At 44.1% G+C, this 14709-nt stretch overlaps 1 protein-coding gene across 2 annotated transcripts in view; it reads left to right on the top strand.

Annotated features, from left to right (window-relative positions):
* The first annotated feature begins 671 nt into the window (after positions 1-671).
* PKNOX2 (PBX/knotted 1 homeobox 2) overlaps positions 672-14709 on the top strand; it is a 280787-nt gene continuing 266749 nt past the window's right edge. Inside the window, exon 1 of one of the 2 annotated variants that reach the window (XM_086678763.1) lies at positions 672-775. The gene's annotated coding sequence lies outside the window, so the exon portion shown is untranslated. The remainder of the gene's footprint in view (positions 776-14709) is intronic. The other variant, XM_086678761.1, reaches the window with a different exon arrangement.

The following is a 14709-nucleotide window of genomic DNA, read 5'->3' as shown; positions in this document are numbered from 1 at the left end:
AGAGAGAGAGAGAATCCCAAGCAAGCTCTGCACTGTCAGCGCAGAGCCCTATGTGGGGCTCGAACTAACACTAACGAGCTGTGAGATCATGACCCGGGCCGAAACCAAGAGCTAGAAGCTTAACTGACTGAGCCACCCAGGTGCCCTCATCTCCTTCATTTTAAAGATGAGCCCAGAGAGGTGAAATGACTTTCAGAGTCTGACCTGAAACCCAAGTGTATCGGCTCCAAACTCAGTGCTGTTCCACATACCATGAGCTTGTTGGTACCCTTCCAGCTCTACGTTAAGCCCTTTTCATTTTTTTAGGCCCTTTTCAAATCTCCTTCTGTTCTCAGGTTGTATATGAGGCTAAGTTATTATTTGACAATTCTGTTCAAGTCAACGAAGATGCCTTGAATACTACTTTGGTGCCAAACACTGTGTTAGGTTCAGGATATAGAAATAAGATGTGGGTCCCACCAAGCAGATTGTCGTAGATGGTATTATTATACCCTATTGTTTACTGCCTCTCCCTGTGACAGGATTATGCTTATCTGTGCCATTGACATCAGACTTCATCAGGTGACTTGCTTTGGCCAATGGAAATTAAGCAGAAGTGATATGTCACTTTTGAGCAGAGGCTTTCGGGAACATTTTGTGGTCCCACACACATTTTCTCTTTTCTTTCTGCCAGGAGAATGGCATGTCCAGAATAAGACCCACATAAAGAGAAAACATGGAGTGGAGCCAGAGCCACAGCCAATATATAACATGATGAGAGATAAACCTTTGTGTGGTGAGTGACTGAGATTCTGTGGTTGTTTATCCTGCAGCATAACTAGCACAAGCTGATGACTAGAGAGGATCACAGAGGAGCTGGAGAGACAGCTTATTTCCAACTGAATCACACGGGGTTGGATGCTTTGCTGGATGGAGACGCAGATGATTCAGAAGTAGGCTGAAAGAGGGAACAAGTAACTCTTCAGAGAGGAGGCATCAGGAAGGACTTTCTAGGAGAGGTGATAGCTGAGAAGAGTTTTAAAGGTTGAAGAGAAGTTCACCTTGTTAGGGGCTTGGGAGGTTTGTTTCTTCTAATCAGAGAGACCAGCATGTCCAGACATGAAATATGATATGTTTGAGAATTGCCTGTAATGTCCACAACTGTGGGTCAGGATCAGAGTTCTTAATCTTTGAAGCCTATTGACCACTGGCCACTGTGTCAGGTCTCCATATATCCAAGGGATATATGCAGACACTGACATAAAAATGCTTCATTTATTTTGGCCAGAAATTTGGCCCCAGATTATCATCTGTTGTTATATCATGAGAAGTTACTAAGCTGGACTGTATGTGAGCCATAGAGACTCTTTTTCAAAAATTTAATTTTCATTTTAATCAAAGAATATATATGCATAGTTTGGAAATCAGCAGTTGCCTTGCTTCAGCCTTTCACATTCCCATGTTCCATTCTCCAAGGCAGTCAACCTCAACTCTTACAGCTCGTTTGTCATTTGTATATATTGCCATGTTTTTAAGTAATATGCTTATGTTACTATTTCTTGATTTATTAATTTTAGAAATTATATATTTTATACATGTTTTTAAAAACATTTTTAATGTATATATATTTTTGAGAGAGAGAAACAGAGTGCAAGTGGGGTAGGGGCAGAGAAAGAGGGAGACACAGAATCTGAAGCAGGCTCCAGGCTCCGAACCATCAGCACAGAGCCCAAGGCAGGGCTTGAACCCATTAACCATAAGATCATGACATGAACTGAAGTCGGACGCTTAGACGACTGAGCCACCCACACGCCCCTCGAAATTATATATTGACTCTCTGTCATGGTAGATGAGAACTTAGTTTCCCCCAATGCCATCCCTGCATGTCCCCTTCATTCTATCTCTCCCAACATAAACTTTTTTTTTTGTTGTTAAATTGATGTTTAGTGTTTATTATACTAATGATTATGCAAATATTATTTACTCCTGCATCAAGTAGTGCACTGTGATTATGTGTCCTCTTTTGTACAATTCTTTGTTTTTCCTGGAGTTAATAACTGCCTCCTTTTTTATTGATCTGACGTCCAAATGTGCTTATAATTATTTTTTTTCTAATGGTTCAACAACTCTACTACATACCTGGTAATACTATTTTGCATACACTCAAGCTCATCTGTCCCATTTTTCCCCTTACAGTTATCTCTCTAAGAACCTTTTGTTTCTCTGTTCCAATCTGGATTGGCTGATTTTAGAATTAGAATACTACATAACTTATTCTGAGGCTTCCCTTTACCATCATTTTGAATATTTCTTTTACTGCCTTCTTATGTTGGAGTCCCTATTTCCTGAATTCTCTGTCTTCTTTATTACATTATCACCTAACTAAATTGCTAACTTCCATTCTCCAATAAATTCTCTCTTTTTTAAAGATTTTATTTTTAAGTAATCTCTACACCTAATGTGGGGCTGAAACTTACAACCTTGAGATCAAGAGTCACATGCTCTACTGACTGAGCCAGCCTAGAGCCCCTCTCCAATAATTTCTTAAGAATGAGTACTTTAGAAGTCATTGTCTTGGGGCTCCTGGGTGGCTCAGTTGGTTAAGCATCTGACTTCAGCTCAGGTCATGATCTCGCAGTCTGTGAGTTTGAGCCCCACGTTGGGATCTGTGCTGACAGCTCAGAGCCTGGAGCCTGCTTCCGATTCTGTGTCTCCCTCTCTCTCTGCCCCTCACCTGCCCGTGCTCTGTCTCTCTCTGTCTCAAAAATAAATAAAAACATTTTAAAAAATTAAAAAAAAAAAAAGTAATTGTCTTGAGTCATTGGCTATCTGGAAATATCTCTACACTACTCTGATGTGTGATTGATAATTTACTTGAGTACAGAATTCTAGATTTAAAAATATTTTCTTTCAGAATTTAGAAGGCATTTCTCTGTTGTCTTTTAACACGTAATGCTACTTTTGAAGAAGTTTAATAGTCTTATTCTTGTTTCCTTTACCTGTTTCTTTTTCTCCTTAGAAGATTGTAGGAATTTTTACTTATCCCTCCTGATTTAAAATCAGAATAACTGGCTACCTAAGTTGAGTAGGCAGCATGTCAGTCTCATAAAATCACAATGATGATGGTGATGGGCTTTGGTAGATATCTTTTTTTCATTCTTTTTGCTGGGATAATTATATTAATATATTTTATTTCTCTCCTATTATTTAAGTCTCTCTTTTTTGTTTCCCTCTTTGGAAGTATTCCTCAACTTTGTCTTCTAAATCTTATGAGTTTTTGAAAAAAACTTTAGTTATATTTTTAATTTCAGAGAGGCTTTTTTCATTTAATTTTTTTTCTTTTTTATTGTAATCCCTTATTGTTTTTTGGATGCAACCTTTCCTCTTATCTTCTTGAATGGGTGTTATTGCCCTTTTTGAATTTTTTTTTATTCCTCCTTGCAAAATCTCTATCACGTCAGATCTTTTTTTCTGGTTATATCTGTCTCCTTTTATCAAGTTTGAATCTTTAAGTATCTTCTGATTCTTGACTGTTTATATTTAAAAAGGAGGCACTGAAAGTTGATTTTGGAAACTTATTATGTAAATAGTACAGTTTGTTAACTAGTGGACTTTACATAGGGTGATCAAGTGAAAAGTGAATCTTTTGGGGCACGTGGGTGACTCAGTAGGCTAAGCGTCCGGCTCCAGCTCAGGTCACAATCTCACAGTTCATGGGTTTGAGCCATTGGGCTCTGTGCTGATGGCTCAGAGCCTTGAGCCTGCTTCGGATTCTGTGTCCCCCTCTTTTTCTGCCCCTCGCCTACTTGCATTCTGTTTCTCTCTCTCAAAAATAAATAAGCATTAAAAAAAAAAAAGTAAGTAAGTCTTTTTATTGAGGGAACTTCCAATATCAGTAACTGGAGTTCTCTCTGTAGCTTTTCAGTTGTTCAAAGAATCTTCCAATCTATTGGTTAGTGGTGTGGGGGAGTTGCTAGCAAGACCAGAGAAAGGGCTAAAGGTCACACAGTTTAGCATGCAGATCTCCCTTGATTCATTCACCCTCCACCATACTTGGTGTTCCCAACTCCAATATTGTTCTTATTCAGTTCCTCCAAAGAAAAGTCTCATTTGCTGGAGGGTAAAGAAATATAGCTTACTGGCTGTGTGGGGAGAGTGGAAACCCCTTTTATAAACAGAGCTCCTACCAATGCCCCCTGTCCATCTGGGTGTCTGGCCCCAGGACCATGGTGCTTAGAGCCTCTGAGGGCTGAACCCTTCAGGGCTCTGCAGAGTGAATCAGTCCCCACTGTAGGCCCTTGGCTTGTGACTTTACTCTTTCTGTGGATCCAATACCAATCTTCCCTCTTTGTTTTGTTTAAAAAACTAATTGTGGGGGCTCCTGGGTGGCTCAGTCGTTAAGTAACCTTCTCTTGATCTCGGCCCAGGTCATGATCTCACAGGTCCTGAATTTGAGTCCCATATAAGGCCCTATGCTGACAGTGCAGAGCCTGCTTGGGATTCTCTCTGCCCCTCCACCATCTCAAAATAAATAAATAAACTTAAAAAAAATAAAACAAAAGCTAAAACTAAAACTAAAACTAATTGTGAAACTCTTTAGCCCACTGTTTTTTTCTCTGTCATTCTTGTCCTTGGTTGATGCCTTTGTCATTTCTAGAAGTTGAATGGTGACCCACAGGCTTCTGTGGGGTGATAGCCACTAAGCTATAGAAGAATATGGGTGGGTGACTGGGTGTCATTCTGGGTCTCACAGCTCCCTGGGCTCTCCTCAGTTTCCCTTGTAGGCTCCTCAGCTTTGTGTTGTTCCTTAAATATTGGTGTTCCTCAGGCTTCTGCCCCACAAAGACCCATCCTGTTAGCATAAGCTGAAGATTAGGGGCAGGTCCAAGGTCAGTTCTGTGGCCCCCTTTCTCTGAGCCCACATCCTAGTTTTGGCTCCTGGACTAGAGAGGAGGAAGCAGGGAAGACAGAGAAGGCAGGGCCAGCCTCTGCCAACTGCTCGAGAACCCTGGGCCTCACTTCATCTCAATGCCTGTCTGGCCTTCAAATGGTTTCCCTGACCCCAAACAGACTCCTAGTCTGGCCCAATTATACCAGCTTCGTGGGAAGGCAGAGATGTAGAGAACACCCCCTTTTCCTGGTCCACTTCTGTCACTCATTCCAAAATGAATCAGGCACCATTCTAGAAGTTGGAATTATACTTATGAGTAAAGCAGACTGGATCCTACCTGGATCTTATAATCTAGTCCCAGGAAAGATAACAACAATAACGGCAAAAGAAACATACTGCACTGCATAGTACAGATGTCCTGTTGGGTCACTGCTGAGCTCTTGTTCCTTAGGCCTGAAACTGGAGGGGTAGAGGAGGTCATGGATGCAGCAGGGAACTTTTGAATAGATGGCTAACACACATGATGCTATTTCATGTCTCCATGTCATTTTACACATGGGTTTCCACCTACATTGACTTTCATCTCTTGTCATTTTGGCCAATTCTACTTGTTCTACTTGTTATTCTATTTGTTCAGTGATCCCTTCCTCTGCAAAGTCTTCCTGACCCACCCACCCCACATTAGCCACACACTCCTCTCTACCCCTCCCTCCCTTGTATAATCAACAGCTTCCTGAGTTGGATACTGCTTCCGGAGCTAAAGGCACAAGATGAGTGAAACTCTGGGCAGTGTGTGGGAACATGCCAACTTGGGTTGAGTGCTGGCTCTCCCACATACTGTCTTTGGCCTTGAGCAAGTGAATTAACCTTTCTAAGCCTCAATCTTCCTATCTGTAAAATGAGGATAATAAGATATGCCATGAAGTGTTATGGTGGATTTAAAATGACTATAAAGTGCCTGTTGGGAGCCTATAATTAGCACTTAAATATTGGTTCCTTCCCTTTCTCCTTTCAAGGAGCTTCCAGTCTAATGAGAGAATGACAGGCAAATCAGTAAGTGCAGCGATTTGTCATAGGTGCTGTGATAATGGACACTGAATTACATGCCACTGATTTATGAGACTGCCTCTCTGTCTCTCCCACTAGACTAGGAGCTCCTTGAGAGCAGGGCCACGTGATTCTGTGCCCCCTGCTACCCAGCTCGATGTCTGATACACAGTAGCTGCTCCATTCAAGTTTCGGTAAATGAAATGGGAACGACTCCTCCCTCTATCTGATCCTGGTTTGATGCTGGTTAGAGCAATGCCCAGCATTGCCTTTTTTTTTTTAGCCCCCCCCCTCACCCCCCACGCTGCTGTTCCTAGCTCAAAGAAGGGAAAATTATAGTTTCTCAGCCATCTGGGGTGAAAAATCTATCTTCACTAGAGACTAATTTTTCCAAACGTCATCAGAGTGTGGGACATGAGCATACCCCACCCCTCTTGAGTAGTGGAATGAGTGAACACCGAAACGAGGACTCATCCAGTGCCCTCCTGTGGGACCAGCCTCTCTCAGGCCCCTTCTCTCTGAGCATGCAGACAGGCAGACCTCCACCAGCTTATCCATCCTCTTCAAATGAGTCTGTCTCCCAAGAACCAAACATTTTCTCTCCCTGGCCCTGACTTGAAATGAAACGACTTAGCCCACAGACAGTTTTATGGTCCCTCGCTTTCCATTCCTCTTGCTGAGCCCTCACGCTGGTTAGAGCCCAGCCCAAGCTCTGATTTATACAGCTCTCCCAGGCCCCTGTTGGATTCGGAGTCTGGAACAATAAGACAAGGCTATCCATCACCCCTCTGCTCAGATCTCCCTGGACTCATTGGGAAGGAAGGAGGGGTGGGTGGCAGTGAAGACAGCCTCAGGGGTCCTGCCCAGAGAGCATTTGTCACGTTGATCGAAAGTGCAGGGCGGGAGTGGGGTGGGGGAGTGGAGGCTTTTTATCTCGCCCAAGCCTACCCTGTAGACAACAGGGATAAAGTAGAGCAGGGACAGGGGTGAGAACACACATGGGGGAGGAATGTAATGGAATTTGGCTCAGAAGTCTGATGGGGACCACGGATGCCACCCCCACCTGCTCCAACTCCTGAGCGCAGTAACCACTGGTCCAGCTATGTTTGGTCACCACCAGGTTCTCCTCTCTGTGCCACATTGTGCCCCAGTACCTGGCACAGTGCCTAGCGTGTAGTAGGCATGCAGAAAAGATATGTTTGCTGATCGACTAAGCCTCCCTCTCCTCCTTACTCACTTACCAGATCTCAGGGTCAAGGGCTATTCAAAGAAATCTTTACACACGTATGCATGCTGACTCTGTGCTTCTGTGATGTGTGGATGTGCATCCTGCATGAACATCTGTACGTGTATGCTGCACACATGTTCACATGAGTCCGTGTATAAGTAAGAACTTTCTGAGAGTCAGGGCTCTGAAATTCTAGAGTGGGTGACCCAAAGAAAACTGTGGCTTTGGCTTCTGTGAAACATTTAATTATTATTATTATTATTATTATTAGATATAATTTATTGTCAAATTGGTTTCCATACAACACCCGGTGCTCATCCCAATAAGTGCTCTTACGCCTGGGACTGGAAGAGGTGCCACTCTGTCAGGAGAGAAGGGAATGAATGGGTTGGGTAACCTCCCTAAAGGCTTTCTGGGCTTTCTGATCCCTGGTCAGCCAAAGAAGAAAGGGAGCTATTACATAGTTATCATCCGTAAACAACTTGAAATAGTTCTTGGTCCCAGGAACCCTACCCTTTGGACTTGGGGATCACTTCCTAGGAAACAAATTGTGATGGGGCTAGGAGCCAGAGGTTTGAGGATGGTGACTCCCTCTGCCGCTATCTATGCAGAGGGAAGGCTACAAAGCCTTAGGGCAGTGTGCAAAGATCCTAGGGAGAGCATTTTGGTTATCAGCAAATTAGAGGCTTTGTTCAGAGCCAGGAAAAGCAAATCCGACGACTAAATCTAGGAGCTGATGAAAAGAGAATTCAAGGGCTATGGTGCTGTGGCACTGTGGCACGCCATTGTGGCTTTGTAGTGTCGCCATTGTGGCTTTGTAGTGTCTTTTGATTTTAGTGCTACTAAAGCAATAACATGTAATGGCCTGAGCATTGCTGCCTCCCAGTGCCTGGGAAGTTAGATGACCTGAGGAGAAGCCAAGGGTGGCTAATGAGTCATTAAGAGTCTTTATCAAATTAGGATTATAATCCATCTCAACATGCAGAGGAAAATGTTTCAAATTATCTACTTTCTTAATTGCAACTCAAAGATTTGGCAGGAAATTATCATGAGCGATAACATCTGGAAATTGACGGATTGTGCTGATGTGTATCTAAGCTTCCATAACTGTAATAGCTGGAGAATTCATCCACACATACTTACACTGATACTTGTACTCATAAATACTTCTGCTGTACATATTGGTTCAGACAGACAGGCGCACACACACACACACACACACACACACTCACACACACACACCGTTATGTCTGTGTGCAGTGGATCAAGCCATCAGCATTCACACAGGCTGAGGTTCCTACCAAATGCTTGGAGATATAAGAAAATCATTTAATCCTTGCCTTTGAGAAGTTCAGAATCATGTTGGGGAGCTAATGTATACATATTTGAAATTTAAGAACATGTACAAAGCAGCATTCAAGTGTATGCTACAATAGTGGAAATGTGAGCCCACAAATCCAGAAGGATGTAGGACATGTGTGTCTAAATTAAGTAGAGTTTCTGGAATGGTTGAGTTTTGACTTGAGTGTTGACATTCCCACTGTGCATTACGAGAGCAGCCAATGGGGATCAAGGCAGAAGACATGCTGAGTCTGTCAAGGGCACCTGTGGCCAAGAAGTGACACAGCATGTTTGCAAAGTCTCCAGGGAAGGGTGGGGCTGGATGACAAACCCTGGTTTGGTTAGACAATGCAAGCGGACTCTTCACTTGCCCCATTAAGTCAGGAAAGATTTGAGGTTGACCTATCCTTCCCCTCCTGCCCGGTCTCAGTTTCTCTGCCTATAGAACAATGTGATCTGAAGACAGAGTTAGGCTTTCCTACATCTCCCTTGGTTGCTGAAAACCTGAGATCTCTGAGTTCAGGGATTGTGCTTTACTCCTCTTTATAGCCCGAGGACCTAGCATGGGCCTGGCCAGCCTAGATGCTGGATGGGAGTCCACCTCCTGGTACATTTCTTAAAGGCTGTCAGTGTATGCACAGTGAATGAGTGAACCAGTGAATGAATGAGTGAATGAGAGCCTGAACGGTGATGCTTATGAGGAAGCAGTGCAGCATAGTGGTTCCAGGTATGGGTTGTGGAGGCAGCCTGCCTGAGTCCACACACTTGTCACTTGGTGACAAGTTACTCCCTTTATCTAAGCCCCATGGGGATGCCATGGGAATGTGATTAGGCAGTGCATGTTGAGCACTTAGCTTAGAGTGTGGCACTGAGCAAATCATCAATATATATTAGCTATTATTATTGTTGGTGCTTTGTTTTATCATTCCTTGCTAAGCGAACCATGCTTCCCGTGCTGGGTAAGTTGGGTATCTTGTTCCTTCATTTGATCACTCTTTCTCACCGCCCCCCCCCCCCCCCCCCCCCCCGCATCGTGGTAAGACAGGACTGGCCTCTGCAGGTGATGTGGCCTCACCCCTTTCCAGTGCTGTTACTTGGTTCTCTGAGCCCTGCAGTCTGGCTGCTGTAGGTCCAGCTGCCAGAATAGAGTTGGGAACTTGGCAATGCAAAATCCTCAGCTCAGGGAAGCTTAGAGATTGGATGCAGCATCAGAGGCAACAAATGCTGGTTGGGTTCATCCCTGGAGACAGGGAGGAGATGGTCCAGTGTATAAGCAGAAGGACACAGGGCAGTTCCACGAGAAGAGGTGATGGTGAAGTGGTAAGAATGCAAATAGAGCCAAGGGAGAGCACGGTCATGGTCACAGCAGGGGCAACAGGTGTGAAGGTGATGAGGTAGCTGAAGGAGATGGGGATGAGGGGTCAGTACAGGTCTTCAAGGGGCAGTCTTTGTTTTGAAGAGAGTAGACATTTCAAGACTACATGTAACTCTGCCAGTGGAGGAGGGGTGGTCCTAGCAACTTCAAGGGTCTGAGGGAGGAGCCACTGAATGTCCTGCTGGCCTTCCCCCACTCCAGCCCCCCTCAGCTGGTCCTGTGTGGTGCTGGTGGGAAGCAGAGTAGATTGGAGAGCCGGTGAGCCAGATGATACATGATAAATGGTAAAGGTTTCAGCATCCAAACATAGTTTATACCAAGACAAAAACGAAGCCCAGAGGAGAGACTTTAATAACAATAGAATACAAGTCACAGAGTAATTTAAAAATTTTTGGCAGTCCCATTAAAATGGTAAAAGAAACAGGTGAAGGGGCGCCTGGGTGGCGCAGTCGGTTAAGCATCCGACTTCAGCCAGGTCACGATCTCGCGGTCCGTGAGTTCGAGCCCCGCGTCGGGCTCTGGGCTGATGGCTCAGAGCCTGGAGCCTGCTTCCGATTCTGTGTCTCCCTCTCTCTCTCTGCCCCTTCCCCGTTCATGCTCTGTCTCTCTCTGTCCCCAAAATAAATAAATGTTAAAAAAAAAAAAAAAAAAAAAGAAACAGGTGAAAATATCTTTAATAGCCTATTTTAATTTAATTCGATAAATCCAAACTAATATCGATTCAATACATATAAAATGATTATTAATGAAATATTTTACGTTTTTCATACGAAGTCTTCTAAATCCATGATTATACTTGTGGCACATCTCAATCTGGACCATTTGGACCATTGGAACATTTCAAGTACTCAGAAGCTACTCGTGGCTAGTGGCCACTGTCGGGGGCGGGGGGGACAGCAAAGGTTTATACCTTCCTTTCTCAAAGTTTTGTGGCCAAACTCTTGGGATGCCATTTCCCACAAGTGGCTCTTTTTGGAACTCATAGCATTTTACAATCTAAATATTCTCTTTCTCAGTTCTGTCAAACTGGCTGTGATACTGCCCATCCCTTGCTAGAAACTGGAAAGAGCTGCAGAATCACTTACAACTCTTCTCTTTCCTTTCCTGCTTCCCACGGAGCCTCTCGTCTGGAGTTAGGGCTGGGTAGCTTGAGACAGAGGGACAGAGACAGAGACAGACAGACACACAGGGAAAAAGAGTTGGGGGGGCAGTGCCTGAAGAAACTTCCCATATGTACATCACTACCATAAGAAAGGTGGGGTTTTTGGAATGGCTTTAGGGACTATATTGTTCCTATATTAGAGAAGCCAGTTAGAGACATGACCCAATTAATTGCCTATTGTGTGCCCAGAGGATAGGTTGCATCCCTCATGCTCCAGAGGGTGGGAGTGAAATGGGGGAGTGGAGAGGCTTTTCCAGGGTCAGAAAAGTGAATCAGATATGGGCAAGGAGCCTAGACATCCCAACTTCCACCTCACAGCAGAATGCAGGAGCCCCACCTTTTGGGAGACATGTAGTGTCTGCATTTGCACATTGTACAAGTCCCCCAGCCCATCTCTAAGGGGTGTGCCCCCATGCATTTAATCAGGAGCAGAATCTTCTTGGCTTGGCCCTAGCCCCCCTGCCCCCAGTGCCCCAGTCCCACCTGGTTCCAGGGTCAGGAAGGAGGCCTTACGAGAAGAGTAAGCACCCCTTCCTCCCTTTCTTTGCTCCCATTATCTGTGTTTACAGCCCTCGGAGCCTGTCACAGTATACTCAGTAAACAATATCTGCCTTCCTCAGGCCAATTAAATAAGCACTATAATAAAGGCACAGGCAAGTGCAGTGGAGGCCCTGGGTAAGGGCTATTAAATCTAATGGCTCCATTTGTTAGAGAGCCTCCCATGTGCCGGGGACTGTGCTGAGCTCTGCCTTCATTATTTTATCTAATCTCCATGGGCTCATGAGCTGGATACTGTTATCATCCTCATTTCACAAAGGCAGAAGCTGAGACTCGGACAATGTCCGTGACTTCCCAGATACGTGGCTATTTCGTGATAGGGTGAAGATTCAAGCCAGGGCCATTTTGACTCCAAAGCTGCTGTTCTTTCCTGGGGGAGCCAAGGAAGTTTTGAAAAGAGGTGGTATTTCAGCTAACTCTCAACATCAGATGGGATTTTGGTGGGTAGGGAAAGGGGGAAGTAAAATTCAAGGCTGAGGGAAGAGTGTGAGCAGGTGCAGGGAGGGCCAAGAGGTCACTGGCTGTCTTGCCATCCATGAGCCCCAGGGCCGGCCAAAATGGAAGTGCCCAAACCTCTCAATTGCAGTGGGTTTTTTCTTTTTAATTAATAAGCTTTAGAGCAGTTTTTGGTTCACAGCAAAATTGAGCAGAGTACAGGATTTCTCACGTACTCCCTGTCCCCCCCCAACCCCACCCACCATGTACAGCCTCCCCCATTAGCAACATCCCCCACCTGTATGGAACATTTGTTATAATTGATGAACCTGTATTGACACATCACTACCCATAGTTCATGTGGGTTCACTCTTGGAGCTGTACATCCTGTGGATTTGGACAAATGTATGACATGTATCCACCATTATAGTATCATATAGAGTACTTGACTGAGCTAAAAATCCTCTGTGCTCTGCCTGTTTATCCCCACCTCCACCCCCAACCAACCCTGGCAACCACTGATCCTTTACGATCCCCATAGTTTTGCCTTTTATGGAATGCCACATAGCTGGAATCCTATATTATGTGGCCTTTTCAGATTGGCTTCTTTCACTGAGTGATATGCATTTAAAGTTCCACCGTGTTTTCTCACGGCTTGATAGCTTATTTCCTCTATAGTGCTGAATAATATTCTATTGTCTGGACGTACCACAGTTTATTTATCCATTCACCTATCGAAGGACATCTTGGTTGTTTCCAAGATTTGGTAATTATGAATGAAGATGCTGTAAACATCTGTGTGCAGGTTTTTGTGTGGACGTAAGTTTTAAATTCATTTGAGTAAATACTAAGTGTCATTGCTGGATCATATGATAAGAGTACGTTAAGTTTGGTAAGAAACTTACAGCATGTTCCAAAGTAGCTATATTGTCCTGTATTCCCACCAGCAGTGAAGGAGAGTTCCTGCTGCTCTACATCCTCGCCAGCATTTGGTGTTGTCAGCGTTTTGGATTTTGGCCATTCTAATAGGTGTTAATGATACCTTATTGTTTTAATTTACAATTCCCTAATGACAAATGATGTTGAGCCTCTTTCATATGCTTACTTGCCATCTGTATATCTGTGCATCTGTTGTCTGTTCAGATCTTTTGCCCGTTTTTCATCTGGGTTGTTTGTTCACTTAATGTCGAATTTTAAGAGTTCTTTATATTTTGGGGGTAACAGGCCTTTATCAGATGTGTCTCTTGCAAATATTTTCTCCCATTCTGTGGCTTGTCTTTTCATTCTCTTCATGCAGCAGCTTTTAAAATATAGATTCTTAGGCCCTTATCCAGATCAACTGGTTCCAGGATTGGAAACCAGGAACCCAGAACTATAGAGAAGTTCCACAAAGATTCTTATGCAGAAAGTCCACGGGCCAGCACTGAGAACCATTGAAGGTGGTGATGGGGAGATGTAGGCAGGAATACAGGAGATTAGCCTGAAAAGTAGATCACAGCCAGATGAGGAGGTGGAACTTGAGTGCCATGCTAAGGAATGTGGCATTCAAGTCTCTACTTTTGATTATAAGGTCCAATAAACATTTTAGGCTAAATATTAGAGGCAGTGGTTTCTTGAGGGGAAACCAGGGTATGATCCAACCTTTGTTTTAGGAAGAACACCCTGGTGATAGTATATAGGAAGTGTTAGGGATGTTGGTGACATTAGGCCAATTAGGAAATCATCAAAATATTTGTATTCCAGGTGACTGGAATTCGCATTCCAGGTGATAAGGCCCTCAACTGGGATGGGGAAATGATGGAGAAAGAAGTTCCATTCAAGTCAATTCAGCAAGTAGTTCTTTAATATGTTTTGTGGACTAAGCACCGTACCAAGGTTCTAAGGATTCTAAGATGAAATAGGTATTGTCCCCAATCTCAAAGAACTCAAAGAAAAGAATTAAGTTGAGAATAGAGGGAACTGGTGTATGGACAGTGTTGTGGACTGAATTGTGTCTCCCCCTAAATTCACATGTTGATGCTCTAACTCCCAATGTGACTATAATTGGAGATAGGGGCTTTAAGGAGGTAATGAAAGTTAAAGGAAGTCATAAGGGTGGGTCTCTAATCCAAATACAAATGGTGCACTTAGAAGAGAAAGACACCAGACATTGCTATCTCTCTGGTGCACACAGAGGAAAGGCCATGTAAGGACAAAGCAAGAAGGTGCCATCTGCAAGCCAGGAAGAGAGATCTCACCAGGAACCAATCCTGCTGGCACCTTGATCTTGGACTTCCAGTCTCCAGAAGTGTGAGAAAGTAGCTATCTGTTGTTTGGGCCACCTGCTCTGTAGCACTTTGTTATGGCAGCCTGAGCAGACTAACACAGACAAGTTTAAGTTTTATTCATGGGCTGATATTGACAGGACTCAGTTAGGCCATTGGCGATACATGTCTACAGCTCAGAGGAGACAACGTGGGCCAGTATGAACTGCTTATCCTAAAGACAAATCACGTGCACACAGAGTGAGCAAAGGGCCCAGAACCAAGCCGTAGGAACTGCCAACATTTAAGAGTGATGACTAGGATTGGTAGGAACTCCTGTTTGGTCCTAATGCTGCTGTGTTGGTGACTTACATGACGTGTGTGCCTCTCTCCATCCTCCTTTTCATCCTCAGGAGGATTATGGGGGAGAGACTGCACAGTATGTGAAAT

This window comes from Puma concolor, chromosome D1 (assembly GCF_028749965.1).
Source record: "Puma concolor isolate L17-30 chromosome D1, mPumCon1.1.hap2, whole genome shotgun sequence".
NCBI lineage: Eukaryota > Metazoa > Chordata > Mammalia > Carnivora > Felidae > Puma > Puma concolor.
The sequence above is the reverse complement of the archived record's forward strand: the minus strand, read 5'-3'. Positions and strand labels throughout refer to the sequence as shown.